The 15,989-nt window shown below is 38.3% G+C and overlaps 1 long non-coding RNA gene across 2 annotated transcripts in view; it reads left to right on the top strand.

Annotated features, from left to right (window-relative positions):
• Positions 1 to 15,989, top strand: part of LOC148051569 (uncharacterized) — a 294,965-nt gene that overhangs the window by 260,570 nt on the left and 18,406 nt on the right. The window contains exon 1 of one of the 2 annotated variants that reach the window (XR_015699850.1): positions 11,503 to 11,604. The exons of the other annotated variant lie outside the window; for it this stretch is intronic. This is a non-coding gene — a long non-coding RNA (uncharacterized LOC148051569). Of the gene's footprint in view, positions 1 to 11,502; positions 11,605 to 15,989 lie in introns of those variants that run through there. 2 annotated transcript variants of the gene reach the window in all.

Here is a 15,989-nt window from a genome sequence, read left to right as displayed (position 1 = left end):
TTCTCAGATGCCAGGCTGGGTGATTTGTGCATAGGATATCTTTGTGCTCCAAAACGCCCATTCAGAAAATGTGATATAGGGAGGCAAGAAAGCGCTATTAACTACTCAGGGTACTTGTTTTGCTATGTAAGAAGGTCATTACTCTCAAATGTGTGAAACATAATGAGTTAATTTCACTGAATTTCAAAGCACGAGAACAGCACATGGGATCAATGGCCTTGTAGGCCATTCTGTTTCTTACAGTAACTGCTAGCTGTTCAGGAAGCTAAGGGAAGACAATAAGGATAAGGCAAGCACGTAGTGATGCTCAAAGAATATTCTTTTATCTTCCAGGCTTCTGGAGTCAGAGGGGATGCTACTGTGTTAAACACCCTTTCCTAGATAACTATTCCGTTGGTTTGTCTGATTGCTTTTTGAATCTCTGCCGACTTCTAAAACTAAATTGAGTTCTGCAGTGTAATATATAGTGCCTGATGAAATAGCTCATTTTGTTTGTTTTGAACCTACCCCACGTTAATTTGTTTCATGCCTCCCATTTTTTCTAGTAGAAAAGATAGCAAGCAGTCCTTCTTTCATATTTCTTTTCTGTTGTCTCCTCTCTGAGTTATAGTTATTTCTTGTGTGGCAGACGTTCAAAATTCATTGTTGTAATTTCTCGCATCTACATCTAATTCTAATCTATTCTCTTTTGGATGTTGGGAGTGAAAGTGAGTCGCTTAAGTGAGCTCCTGGCAGTAGGCATCACTTCAAAGGCTTTTATTGATAATCCCACTCAGAACTGCCTGATATTGCTGCTCTTGGAAGGGAGCTGATGAGTGTATCATACCTTGTACCCTCTGCTCTTGCTCACAGCTGCACAGACCAGTATGTAGGAACTGGCTTTGAAATATTTTACCGAATTCAAACCTTCTGAGCTTTCTCCCTGTCTGAATGAATTCTCAATTCTTCTCGTCAGCCTTCCGCCCCATCTTCCCTGCAACGGTTAGGAAACCCTTCTGGGGATGGGAGATGCTGTTTCTGAGGTCTCTGTGCAGCACAGGCTCTGTCCAGCTGCTACTGTGGTATTTGTCAAAAGTAAGGTGAGACTACCTCAAAGGTGGCTGATAGTCTGTGGGATGCTTTTGTCCCATGATACAGCTTCATTTGCTTCCAGCAGTGCCTAGGACAGATCCTGCATATCCAATGAAGATGGATACGTGGGTTGGTCTGGTTGGGACAGACATATCAGAAGTACTGATGGAGGATATGGAGGAAGATGCTGGACAAGGGAATGAGGGAAAGAGAAGGCTGAAGAGTGAAACAGTAGAGGAGTACTGAGGATAAGGAGATACAGGTAAAGTAAGAGGGTGAGGACAGAAGGGCATGGCAGGAGAGAGGGGAAGGACAAAATCTCAGGTAGCAGTGCTTCATAGGAAGCTGAGAATGGTAGCGAGGCTGTCATTTAATTTTCTGTACTAACCGTGTAGTCATTCTAGTATCAAACACCTAGTTGTGAGGAAAAATACCTTGTGAACATGCAGGAGATGGTTGGCTCTGGACTAGATGATATATGAACTGGCCGCTAGCTTTAGACAGTCGCAGATAAGGTGAAGATATACGTCTTTCCTTCCAGAGAATGAGACAGGACTCAGCCAGCCCAGAGTCCACCTTTGGCTGTAATAAGGACTCCGTACCTCTGTATTTGGGACTTGCAGAGGATGGTTTTCATGCATGGGCTCTTTTCAGGCTGCCTTCTTGGGTTGCTGGTCTTGTAACTGCTTCCACACAGAGCTATACTTAAAATGCAGGACTAAATCTATTGTATGTCTTTACACAGAATAGCATTTTCTGGCCCTAAATGATTAGCGTGGTATGTTTAAGAATATAAAACTCATTTTCTATATTTGGAATTAGACCAGAATAAATATAAAACAGAATATCCCTTGTGCTGCATAGTTTATAATTGAGTTTGCTTCTTTTTTCAGTCTTGAACATATAGCTTATAAATTAGTGGGGCAGCAGAGTGAAACAGAGTGTAAAATATTGCAATAAAACTGAACACTTTGTATCTTCTTCTCTCACAGTTATGATCATTACAGAAAATAGTTATTAAATCTCAAAAGATTACTTTAATTGAATTGCTTGTGTAATGATAACTTACTGTTTCTAGAGTCCCACAGATTTTAAAAAACCTGTAATACTGCTCCTCTTCATTCAGAAGAAGCTGCAATGTTGAATTTTCACATGAACAAACCTATTATCTGTTAGGTACAAAGTAGAATTGTTATCGTTCAACATCTTATATGCAATGCATTTAAAATTTGTTACAAATCTATTACAGATCTATAAGCTTAATGCTATTTTACTTCTATTAAGGAAGTTGCCATTTCCTTGGTGATAGTTTTGTGTTTTGTAAAATTGTTCAAAAAGCAGCAAAACCCACCAAAAAAGTCAGTGTGCTTGACATTTGAAAGGTAACTGGAGAAACAGACAGTATTACAATCTTGATCTTTTCTCCCTTATTTATTAATACGTCATAACTCTTTTGTCAACCATGGATGGCTCTTGACCTCTTGTTTGTCAGGCATGCTCCCAGGTAAAGGTATTTTTCTCTTCTTTGGGGTCAGAGATTGACCAGACAGGTATCCTAGCACTTACAACTATTACTTTGGTTATCTTTACCCGTAGTGGCTTATACATGTTTTCTTGAAGTATCGTGTATATATACGACTAACTCACTGCTGCTGTGACCTTTTTGCAGTTGCCATAAAGTCTTAACTACCTTCCTCAGGCAGCAAGTCTCTGGCAAGCTAGTGGAAAGGTATCCTGGCATGAAGTGATGCTCTAGTGTCCGTGCTAGACCTGTGTTTTACACTTGGGCTATTTCAGTCTTTAGCAGAATCCATTTACAACCCAGTGGTGACAGTTAGGACTCTGGCTCTTAGTTTAGCTCTTATTTCCCATCATAAACGACAGTACTCCAGTGTTATGTGGAGCCCTATTGCTTCCAGTTCCCCTTAAAATACCTGTCACCTTCTCTGCTGGTTTTGTGGTGAGTTCATGAAAACCTGGATATAATTTGGAATGTGTTTTGCGTCCAAGTTGGCATGTTTTAAAAATTGTCTTTGATCCACTAATTAAAACAGCAGTAGATGAAAAAGAAATAGAAGTAGATTAACAGCAGCACATAGGACATAAGTAATCAGACACTTACTTAATGAACCATTGCAAATATGATGCATAGACACATTATTGGCATATAAACTGGGCACAATAAGGATTTTAATGAGATTTGATAGGCTACTTAAATCAGATTCTTGACAGGATTATCTAAATGTGGTCAAGCTGAAAAAAAATCAGAAAATAAATAAAGTAATTGCAACATTTGTGGTAGCAAATACTTAGAATTTGTAAAACACAAAAATACTAATCTACATGGCTACCAGAACAGTTTTCTGTAATGAGGATAACATCCTCAATAGGGAAGGGTTCTATAAAAATTACATCTCCTGTAATGAATATGAGGTCCGCAATGAACAATTTAGTAGCAGAAGAGAGGAACTAACGTGGTTCGGGTATCTTTATGGATCAGTCAGTCCTTAGCAAGAAGACATTTTAGACAAAGCTACTATAACAAATAACAGCTCTAACAAGAGCAATCATCGTGGTAAGTGACAGTGATTTCCTCTCCTTAAAGGGGGAATTGCTATTATTGTGGTTTTTTTCGAAAGGCAGAAATCTCAACGTTTGAGTCAATTTACTAAATTAACAGTGATTTAGTATTCAAATCTAATGTATTTCTTCATTTATGGTGTCCTTTATTTTCATCTCTCAACTGACACCAATAATTGCTTTCACTGTCACAACCAGCACCACGTTCTTTAAGTGTTAGTTCTGGTTGTCTGTACCAGTCCGACACCCAAAATAAGTCATTTAGCCATCCACCTTTCCTCATTTCTGTAAGTCATACTCACAACTTGTTTCACTCTGTAAGTCTGTTAACAGCTGTCTCTGCTCTATATTTTCTAATGTAGGAAGTCCCAGATATTGAGCATTTAAAAGTGAGTGTTGCTAAGTCATAGTCCAGGAGTTTTTCAAGTTAAGGTGGAATAAAATGTCAAACTGTAGATCCTTGCTTTTGTGAGCAACAAAGCTTTCCACTATTTACATTTTTGTGGATAGTGTAAATTGTAATTCTTTTTACCAGGGGAGAAAGATAAAATTGATATGCATCTCTCGGAGAAATATGTGCTGTTTTCATCTCATAAGGACAGAGACAGAATCATCAAAGTCATTCTGTTTTGGAACTCTCCCTCAAAAAATATTAGTATTTCTGTCAAGCTAGTAGATTGCCTGAATATGATTTGTTCATGGTCAGCATATTCACTCAGTTAGAGAAAAAGAAGTTATGTGTCTTCAATTTGTCCAGTTTGGGTCTTCATGAGATTCCTGGCAGGATTATCCAAATGTGTTCAAGCTGAAAAAAAAAATCTCACGTAAGGAAAGTTCTTGTAACATTTATGGCAGCAAACAACCAGAACTGGTAAAACAGAAAAATACAAAAGCGGTGGCTTATCAGAACAGTTTACTGAGTAAAACATTCCCAGTAGAGAAGAGTTAATTTGAAAGAGATCATCTAATTTCGGTCTTCACAGAAATTGGCAGTCAAAATAAAGGTACAGGCGATGTAGTGCTCCCCTGTCTTTTTATTTTTGCATTGGTTGCATTGAATTATTATGATTAAAGGGTGCAGCCTATTTCCTGTACGTAATATGGGGACTAAGCGCTTTATTTCTCCCTGATTTTAAGCAGCTAGAATTTGCATTGTACTAGTAAGGCTAATAAGACTAGTGTTTCTGATTTTCCAACAGTTTTTTTCAAGGCATAAGAAGGGACTGAGTACCCACTCGCTTTCTCCTCCTTTTCTGCAGGTTAGTTGCTCATACTCACATTTCTCACTCACAATCTAACTTTTTGTAGAGTGTAATGCTCTGTCTCCATGTATTTAAGAGAGGAAGATGATGCCTTTGTCATACTCAAACATTGAGTTATAAACTTATTCATACCCATAATTTAAGAGAAGTCTAGAAGGCAAAAAATAATCATAATTTTATGTACAGCTAATCCTAAAATGGACATTGCTCATGCTAGTGCCATGCATTTATTGATACTAACGTAGCATTTGGGAATCCACTTGGTGAAAACCTGTTGAAAGTATGAACTCCTTGAGTGCACTCTTGCTTCTGCAAGACAAAATTCACCTCTTTGACATTTTATCTAACAAAATGAACTTGTACTCATCTGGTTTTCAGTTGTAAAAGCTTTGCACTAATACGTTAGGCAAGGTACGTATCTGTAGTGTTTGTGTTTTCATCTCCTATTTAAGATGTGAAAAAGAAAGTCACTCCAAAGCAGATGAAACTTTCATCCTTCACCTCCCCTAACATTCACAATAGAATAATTTAAGATCTTGAATTTGAAGAGAGTATTTAAAATTTTGGAGACAAAATGTTTTTCTGAAATTAATAATTAATGATAAATTTAAAGACTCCATAAATATTCTTTATGCATAAAGATATAATGCCTGCTCTTGTCATTCAGTAGTTCGCTTTCTGAAGGTCATAATACTTGATTTCGTGTAGCATAGTTAAAGAAAATGTTAGAAAACTGGGATATCTGGAGCCCCCTATAGTGCTATCTACTAGACATATTTTTAAGTGTGTGCGCAGTGGCCAAATGTAACGAGGGATTATATTTCTAGTATCTGTTTAATACCTTCAGAGTAAAATACAGTACAGAGATTGTATATAAATACAAACAATAAAAAAATGATGAGAGATTTTTAAGATTAAACAAAGCAACATGATATCTCTCAGCATGTGTAGAAGATCCTGATGTCATAGTTTGTAACAGAAAAGTGCTTTTGGTATTTTTGTTTTTATATGTATTAAAGAGATATACAAGGCTGAAATAAATGATATTCCAGTTTGAAGTTTTAACAGGGTGAATACTTTCACTCTGATCTATTGACGCTTTTGTGGAGTCCAACTGAATAAAAGAGAGTCACTCTTTTTCCTTAAAATTAACTACTTCACCTGCACTGGGGATGGAGATCTTAGGATTTTGGCTTAATCAATGTCCCATTGAGCTCACTAAGAAATTTCCTCCTTCACCTGCTTCTTATAATTAGCCAAGAAGTTTAATGTCTCTTAATGGAACATCGAGCATTGCCTCCTGCTGCAGGTAAATTGACCATTCATCTTTTGCTTTTGTGGTAATTCCTGTTTTACTCATACCTATTTCCAACTCCTTCCCTCAAAATATATTACTTAATTAGTATTTATAACAATGGCTCATTGTAAGATGGGGTTCAAAGGTTTGAGAGTAGTTTAGTGAAATATTTCAGCTGCTGACTGGTGAAGCCATTATAGCTCTCCAGAGGGGAGCTGTAGACTTTATATGATTCACTTAACAAAATGGACCAAAGGTGAGTGTGAGGTGATCCTTAACAGGATTATTGGTAACATTGTACTGAAGAGAGCCTATCCAGGAAATAGGAGTGTCTACAGGATAACAAGATTATCCCCTGCCAAATTCACCCTGTAAAGAAACAGGTGTAATATGCAATAGAGGAAACGAATGGGACCACTAGAGACTTGAAGAAGATCTTTGATTGCAGTGGTGCTGCCTTTTGAGAAAGGCAGAATTTGGAAAAGTTAGGGAGTACGGGGTCGGAAAAGTTGTAAAGTGTCAAATAAGATTAATAGTAAAAAAGCGTTTACTATATGTCAGGTAAGATGCAGTTTTAATATTAACCCTTATCCAGCAATATTTATTTTGAATGCTTTCAGCAATCTGAGATGAGGTTTTTATACAGTCATTTCATCAATTGTACTTGTCAGGTACAGCATTTTAAATATAACGCTTTTTTTAATCCACTACCTCCATCAGATAGACTAATATCTTTCTGGCTCCAGTTGACTTTGGTTCTCTAAGACCATCTCAGGGTCGTTTATACTGCTGGGTATAAATTCCTGTAAATCTTTCTTCTGCAATTTGTCTCAATACACTAAGGCAAATAAATTTGTTTTAATGCATGCCATCAAGCATAGGCATTCCTGACTTCTTCCAAAACAGTCACTAAACCTCTTACTTAAACAGATAATGCACTGTATAATAAGCTTCCAAGGAGTCTTTTTTTACAGTGGTTTCTGCTTTGGGCTTGTCATTTCCAAACAAGAGCTTTTGTGATGCTGTCTTGATACGTTATAACGTGGGGTGGGGACACATTCATAAGGATTTCTGGTCTTACATGTGCTAATCCTGGTGAACTGCCATTGCCAGGAATCAAGGACAAGATATTAATGGCTTTGGGTATGTGAGGCATGTGTCTTCATTTTGTTCAGCATTTACACTGCCCCAGAAGCAGCTCTGGGTGTCTCCTCATGGGTTTCTGTTACCTGTGCCTCGGGAGGTGCACATGGGGACAGGTTAGATAGACTGAGAGCATGGAGTGCGAATATGGCTTTATGTGCTTTGTGAAGGTTTAGAAATGAGATGAAATTTGCCTGTGCATCTCCCTTAATGCATCAGTATAAGCTTCAGCTACTGTCTAGCACTCCTTCCAGAAAGTATTTATCTTTCTGAATACCGTCAACCTCACCAGAATGATTTCCTCTTGAGCTGTAATGTTATCGATGGTGGCAAGCCAGTCAAGTACACTTTTTCTTGGCTGATTTGTCCCACTTCAGCACTGAACAGTTTAGTCTAATAAAAGAAACCAAGGCACCTGCAGTCACTGTCTAGAGAATCCAAATAATGCTGTCCTTTTTTTAATTGCGTATAATGTCTTAACAGAGGACTGCAAAGGGATTCAGTTATCAGCACAAGAGAAGTACAGATCTGAAGGCAAGATTAAAGAAATTACTCATATCCAAAAGTCAATATGTGCTACTGTTTCTCCATGGGCCAAACACTAGGATTAGGGTCAGAGGGTTAATCTGTGTATCGGGGTGAGTGGGTGGTGAGGGAAGAAGAATAACACAGGGAGTTGGTCAAGGCTACAGCAAGAAAGAGCTGAAGATATTGACAGGTAAATCAGGGGAGGAAAGCAGAAATTGTGAGAAATGAGCCGCTGGAATAGAGCTGAAGGGGTCATTTAAATGAACCAAGGGAGAACCAGAAACAGAAGAATAATCGTCATGCTAGGCAGGCATACACAAGCACACCTAGCCGTGTCCCCCCACATCTCTCACTTTTTTTAAAAAAAAGTGAGCTAAACCAGTTTTAAAACTAACAGGAATTCTAGCTTGGAGGCTTTGGCAGCCCTTGTCTTTTACACTGAATCGTTTACAAGAGGAAAAAGCATTTCAGCTGATCCAGATCTAAAAGCATTTAGAAATGGGGGGAAAGAAATCCTCCTCGCTTTGACCACTGGCCAGAGATACCGTCAAATGATAACCTGAACAGCAACATATTGAGAACTGGAGCTATTGCCAGGGAGGGCACAGCAGCTCCCTCCTCAGAGTGACCGAGATTTGTGTTGCCACAGGACTGGGAACAGCCTGCGCAGAGAGCACACCGAGCCCCCTGCCCCTGGCCATCCACGTCAGGGTACGCCAAAAGCGTTTGGCGCTTCTGTACCCTTCTCTCTTCTCTGTGTGGGGTTCATCCTTACAGTACCCAGCTGGGGGAGAAGACACTTGTCCAAATGTAGAAATGGCCCGTGGCTCTTCAGTTTGGACATACTCCGTGTGGGCAGGGAACTGGCAGGGCACGAGCTGCTACGATCTTTACACTTACAAATTGTGCCAAGCTCCTGCTGCCTGTACTTTAAGCAGCAGGGCCTCTTTGTTTCTGATGACAGAAAGTAAGCATCACTTTTTTTTTCATCCTCGTTCTCCTTCAGTCCTGTTTTTAGAAGAGGGAGAAGACGACTCATGGCAGAACCCACCCAAACCTTGTAAAACCTCAGTGAGCCCTAAACAGAATCTTTCATGTAACTTAGCAATATAAATGAGCATTAGATGCAATAGAAGTTATATTTAACTCTATCATTAAGCTCTTCACATGTCAAAGAACATTGAAAAGGGCAGAAGATAAGACTGTTGTCTTACAGCTCTTCTATAATTAATTACCTCAGTGAAACAAACAGAAGGCCTGTCAATTCCCAATTATGATATTGCCCCCATTTGGATTATAAACATTCTTCAGGATTAACTAATTTATGGGCCATATCATCTGCAGTAGTTGCACATTGTCCATAACTTCATTATGGCCAGCGTAACTAGGACAATTTACAAGGGTGGAAGATCTGACCTGATGTCAATGCGACAGAAAAAATGATATTTTATTCTCATTATCCTCACTGTCAGCACATACGGCACTTCTGTGTGATACAATTCCCTTAACACAGAGCAAATATTTACCAAGCTCCTCTGTTTGCTCGAGCTGGACTACAGATGACCAACTGTCATCATCAATCAATTCATCAACTGAGATGATTCGATCCTTACGTTGTAAGAGCCTCTGATCAAATAGGTTTCTTCCTGAGACAGTGTCCAAATTCAACAAACTGATTCTTATGTTACTTGTACTACTTGGCAGTAACATTTTACAGTCTCTTGGAAAACAACTGTTGTCTTATTTCTTGCTGCTACAAACCCTGTTAAGGGTTTGTAAAATAAACTCCAGTTTATTTTGGGGGGAGAAACTGTGCTGAAGGATACCTTACCAAAAGCAGGATCTGTATGCTTTTGAATGTTATTGTAAAAAGCATTATTGCTTTCATTTCTATTTGAAATAAGTATTGAATGCCAAGTATACCAGGGTGCTATCACTGAGATATGAGACCCTCCATTTTGATGACAGTAATAAAGGCTATTCTTAAATCTGAAAGACTTAACGTCTTGAAATATTAATTTTTCCAGAGTTTTGTTTGATAAAACATATATAATTCAAAGGTACTGGATGGTGAAACTACAGTGGCAAATTACAAGAGTTATTAAAAATTCTCTTTCAAGCTAATATCAAGTCATCAAAAAATGGAATACTCCTGACCCTTTTACCAAAGTGTAAATTAGCAGCCTAATGGTAATATTCAGATGGGCAAAAGAAATATAAGCTCCTTTTGATGAAAATAATATTAGAAAGTGCTTCCCTACTGTGAATCATCTTAACATGTGAAATAGCATTTTGGTACAATGATCTCTGCAAAGGGCACGGCAAGCTGGCAAATATGGAAACAAAAGATGAAAGCAATGTTGTGCATCTCTTGCCAATGTTTTATTCCCTTTTTAGTTATTATATAAAATCTGAACATCTCAAAGCACCTCTGTATGTTACTTTAAAAACAAATGACTGGCCTAACCAATAAACTATTTTCCTTACGAAAACACTAGTCATGGAGGTAAATTAAAGTTAAAGCATATAATGTACTGACCATGTTTTAGAATGTTTCTTGTAAATATTTTCATCTGCCAATAATAGCTGCTTTTACCGCAGCATTAATATTTACATGTCAAAAAAAAAAAAAAAAAAGCTGTGCATTTGAGACAGGATTGTTACAAAATTGTAGCGATGTTATATTTTTCTTTCATAATTGTATATTGTAGGAAAAGAAATTTTTAAGAACTGGAAGGATATGTTAACATAGAGGAAAGCAGAATTTTTTCTTCTGCACACCCACTCATGCTGTTTGCTAAGACCACCCGTGGCAAAGGTTGAATAGCCTAAAATTCCTCAGTGGTGGGAAATCCCTTCTTCTGTAGTAAAAGGTTTATTGTATTATGCTAATCACTTTTGCTCTGTGATGGAAATTGGACTACTCTTTGTTGTATGTTTTAATATCTTTCATGGGCATGCAGGTAGTTTTCATGTACAAAGCAGACAGCTGTGCCTTCCCCACCATTAATTTTACTTCCTTTCCTTCATTCTCTTTTGGTGTATACAGCTCATGGAGAGCCACTCTGCTCACAGGCATTAATCCAACAAAACACTTGAGCATGTGCTTAACGTTAAGCAAATGACTGCAGTCATTGAACTGTGCTGTCCTACTTATGAGCTAAGGTGCTGTAATAAATCAGAGCTATAGATTCTGGTCCAGCTCTCATGGAAATCAGTGACGTGGGCAACTTCGCATCACTGAGAGCCTTGAACTAACCCCAAAGATCTAAGCTGTAGCTCTCCTCTCACGTTCAATGCTTTTTTAACTATACCTATCGTACTATAAAATACTGTAACGTATGATAAGTTACTACAAAATCATTAATTGCAGTGCCTTCTGCTTTTTAAACAATTGAAGTCATTACTAAAATGTATAGTTTTCATCATATGTTGTCCCAGGTTGCCTCCCAAGATTGCTGATGATGTTGAAAAGAATTATGATAAACAAAAAATGGATATTCATTTTACATCTTTATCTTGGCAATTCCTAGTGAGAGGTGAGCATATTGTTCATGATGATTCATTTAATTACCTCTGCAGAATCTTTATCTGACTTAAAAGCTTGTTCTCCTGAGGACAGATCTTTCCACCCACAGATCTCCACTCATGTACTCAGAAGTGCTCCTGAAGTCAAGAAGGTTCTGCTTCTGACTGAAACTGTCTTTGTTTATTACTGCTAAGGTGGGTACCTTATATAGTTGTTGGGGTAATGAGAAAAATGTTAAAAATGAGAGTTTACAGCAATTAAGAGAACATGTGTTGGTTGTTACTGAAAGCTATTTCATAGCTCTTAAAGTCTTCTATGTTTTTTAGTCCGATATATTCTGTACAACGGCATATTTGGGGGCAGGGCTGTAATTAGTTTAAGGTTGCGATCCACAATAAAAGTGAAGAATTTGGAGGCAAAAGACAAGAACCAGGCTAGCTGAGAACTTGAACTTGGAATCAACCACAGACTTTGGTCATCGGCAAATGGCAGTAACTTAAGATAGATGCCAAATTGAACTGATATTTCTCCTCTTCACATAATGTTACTGCATTCATGGTTTATATATGCCAGCTGAAGTGCTTTGGTAGTCCAGTAGTCGCTAAGAGACATTAGATGATATAAACTCAACTCCAAGCTCACTAAGTGTGGTAGGATCTCTAAAGACTTAACCCCTCATTACTGTTGAGAACAACTCTCCAGAAAGCTCTAGGCTCTATGCTGCTGATCTGTATACATACATGGTTGAGTAAGTAGTCTCTGTGTCCTTTAGAATGGGGAGTAAACCCCTTACTGTTGTTCAAATTGAGTCTTAGATCTCTCTTAGCTGTGCTATGTCACTACACTTTAATGATGGTTAAGCTGCTTGTGCACAGATGTTGTGGGGTATAGTGAACAGGTATTGTAAGGATAAGGGCACAGTGGATGTTTACATGTTCATTTTCTGTGCATTAAGGCTAGGCAATTGCGTGATCTAGGAGGTTTTCTTATTATTTAGTACGTTTTGGTGATAAAAAGAGCTTTTGAATCGTAAAAATTGTGAACGATCGTGTCTCCCAGAGATCTGTATAATTTAGCCTCATACTAAAAATAACTGTCTACCTATCATGTATTTTGTGTTGTCCATGTAAGAAGGTTAAGCCATAAGTAGATTCTATGAGAATGCAAAGAGGGGTGAGAGCACCTGAAAAGAAGTGCAAACACAATTTAGGCCCAGATTTTAAAGTGATTAGTTCAAAAACAGGCATATTGATGTACATCTGGCTGTCACTTGTAATGTTGTTATCATTCTCCTCCTTTGTCTCTTAAAACAGCTTCTTTCACAGAATTACCTCTTCAGTCTTCATTAGCAATCTTATTTTTCTTGTTATTTAATGCAACTTTCCTTGGGACTTGAAGCTCATTTGTAGCTAAAGGACACCTCTTACATACTACAAATGACAAATTTTGTCATATACAGTGAGAACGTATCGGTCGCAGAGTTTCAGAGAACAACTTCACCGCTACTGTAGTACAAGATGGGAGGGCAAAGTCCAGAAAGAAGCATCCTGCTCTAAAACCTTTCCTGCATCAGTTCATTGGGCATTATGATAATTAGATCATCTGTCTAAATAGGGTCCATATGGTGATTTTTCTGTAAATGTTTTCTTTATTTGAACACAGTGTATTAATCTATTTACAGCTCCACATTGAAATTAACCTTGGAGACTGGATAATTAGAATCTTAGCTGAGTAGCAGAACAGTTTTTTATTACTCGGGGCAGGGGTGATGGAAATATTAGACATATTATCTCTGATTCTAAAGTCTAGGAAACAAGTTAGAGATAAATGATATGAACCTGGCAAAGGAGTCATATTCTTGGATTTGTTCTATTTTAGTTTCTCTGAGTACAGCAAAGGAAAATGTAAGTTAATTTGAGTTATCATCCTTTATTAAACCTACAAACTTTTCTTTCTGAAAAAGACAGTTGTGTTTGAGCAGGAGTTCAGGGTATGAAGCTGAGAAAAAAATGTTATAATTTCAGCTTGAAAGGATATCGGTATTGCTTCATTTTTTCAATGTTTTTTGTAAATTTTTTCTTAGTAACAGATTTTTATGGCTTTGAGAGTGAACAAAATAGTTGGAACACAGAAATAGTTAGAAATAAGGTAAAAGACTATTCTGATTTTTCCCATTTATTTGATTCTTTGTCACGTATTTTTTGCTTTTTCTGTGGCACGCATAGCATGTATATTGATGAGGTTGCACTGAAATGTTCGAACAGACACAAACAAATCGTAAGCTTCCCATTTTGTATAAGGGACCAGATTTTCAGAATATTGCCTGCAAAAATGCGCCAGAATTTTCTGCACCTACGTACGTACTTAAGTGTTCTGCTGAATTGCAGCCTTCATTTGCATAATGCCTGATTGTGTTTGCAGTGTCGGACTTGCACAAATAATTGTGCAGTTAATACTCCAGCTGGTTCCCTTGGCCCCAGATACCATGGTAATGGGTGCAACGTAACAGGCTCAGTAGAGGAGGATGGTTTCTGAAGACAGAGTCCCTGGTGATAGCCAGCACCAGTCCTACCTCAAAGCAAAGACACAGGACAAAGAGGAACATATGTTTTGCGCAGCTAAACGGGAAATTTTTAGAAGTGCCTGCCTGCTAGCTTCTCCTGCTAATAAGGAAAATTGGGTAGCTTGATGCTTTCCTGCCAGGACAGTCCCTGAAGTATGGGCAGGCCCAGATCAGCTCGGAGGGATCAGTATCGGAAAATCCCCGAGAGGTCTGTCGATAGCGATACCATGTTTTGTTTAAAACTGCAGCAAATCAACAAAACACCCTGGTCCCTTAGTCCAGGCTCCATAAAGCGTGCAAATCTTAGTTATGGCTCCGTACAAGCAGCTGGCTGGAAAGCAGGAACAGGGTGTTTAAATAAACTTGAATCCCACAAAACAACAACAACATCTCGCCACAATTTCAGCAGAGAGTGTTTTAATGAAATTGTTATTAATAGTCACCACCTTATAAATAATCAGATCATAAAACTGAGAGAGGAGTCTCCTTCATTTGCCCTCAAGACAGTCACAGTGTAGGTAGTGGAAGTGTTCAGAGATCATTTGGGAACCAAGCAGCCTGGCACCGGGCTGTTGCATCTATTCTCTCTCTGCACCGGGGGTCACGGCAGCGGCTCCGTCAGGCATGACGAGCCACTGGCCCCGGGAGCTTCTCGGCAGGGCATCTCGAGGGTGGTTTGCACTGCTCGTCTGAGGCAATGTTACAGTGCCAATTAACAACCAGGGATTCCCTTTGTGATCTGTGGGTTAATGAAGATAATAGCCTTTTATTTGCTTGCGAGAAGGCTGAGACTTTTTGGGACATTTACCCTGCTACTGGAGGAGTGAATTCGAGTAAATGAGGGTGCAGGGCCTCCGTGGGCAATAAGTAATGATTTCATGGATAATGAATAGCGAAAATCTTTAATTACTGGGATATCGCAGCACAAGACCTCTTTAAGATTTTGGGGCTGAATTGCTGGATTAGATTCTTATTTCTTTATGTATTTCACAGTTTGAAAGAGTTTTACATGCTTTCCTTGCCCAAGGTAGGCATATTTATGATGATTTTAGATGACTACTGTACTTGACTATATTAACAACTTCTCTGCATGGTTTTGCTTTTTAAGAAAATGAAAATTTAAGACAATTTTCTTTTTTAAAAGAGGTTTAGACCTGCAGTCTGGCTCTTTTCTGGACTTGTTAAAACTTCCATTCAAGCTTTTATATTGTTTTTCAAAATACATCATATGTAGATATTGCATTCTTTTCTTTTCTTTTTTTTTTTTTTTTTTACCAAAGTCTGCTGAGTAATTGTACTGTCTGCTCAATAGAGAACTGATTACATCTCTTTCACCTCTTGCTTATGATAATGATTTCTTCAATAGAATTGAAAAACCATGTGATATAAATTTTTCCATAGGAAAGGTCAAAGTAAAATTCACTCACAAGTACAGTTTATATCTGGGTCTAAACCCAGCACCTGAACAGCTCTGTGATATGCTGCTAAAATGTATGTAGTGGGAAAAGTTGGATATCGGAAATAATCGAAGTTGCAGTCTGAGGAAAAATTACTTGAAGTGTTTTTGAATGTGCGGCAATATAATTAGGGCCCCTCTGGTAAAAAAGAAGCATTCAACAAAAGTATTTGCTATACTCTGTGTCCCCCAGATGCCTGAGATCGGCACATAAGTAAGAAGACATAATTTTTTTTCTTTTTCCCCCTTTCTGAAAAGACCAGTGCTGGTTGTTCCTCTTTCCTTGTGACTTCCAGAGGTGGGAGCTTGTCCAGCTTCTGCATTAGCATCTGGGCCGTTCAGGAGGCACATACAGCAGGATAGTTGAGAAACTCTGTTAAGAAATCTTATGCATGGAAATATGTTCTCCAATGTTCCCATCTCTCTTCTGACCCTCTGCTTGGTCGTTAAGGGTAGAATTATGAAACCAAGCATATGGGCTATATTTTTCACCCAAGAGTACTTTTCTCCTCAGTATCCTGTGTTATTTGTTTAGCTAACAATTTATTTTCATTTTCTCT

This window comes from Nipponia nippon, unplaced genomic scaffold (genome assembly GCF_047370975.1).
Source record: "Nipponia nippon isolate SJK-2023a ecotype South Korea unplaced genomic scaffold, ASM4737097v1 scaffold_6, whole genome shotgun sequence".
In the NCBI taxonomy this organism is placed as follows: domain Eukaryota; kingdom Metazoa; phylum Chordata; class Aves; order Pelecaniformes; family Threskiornithidae; genus Nipponia; species Nipponia nippon.
This window is presented reverse-complemented; position numbering and strand designations above follow the sequence as displayed.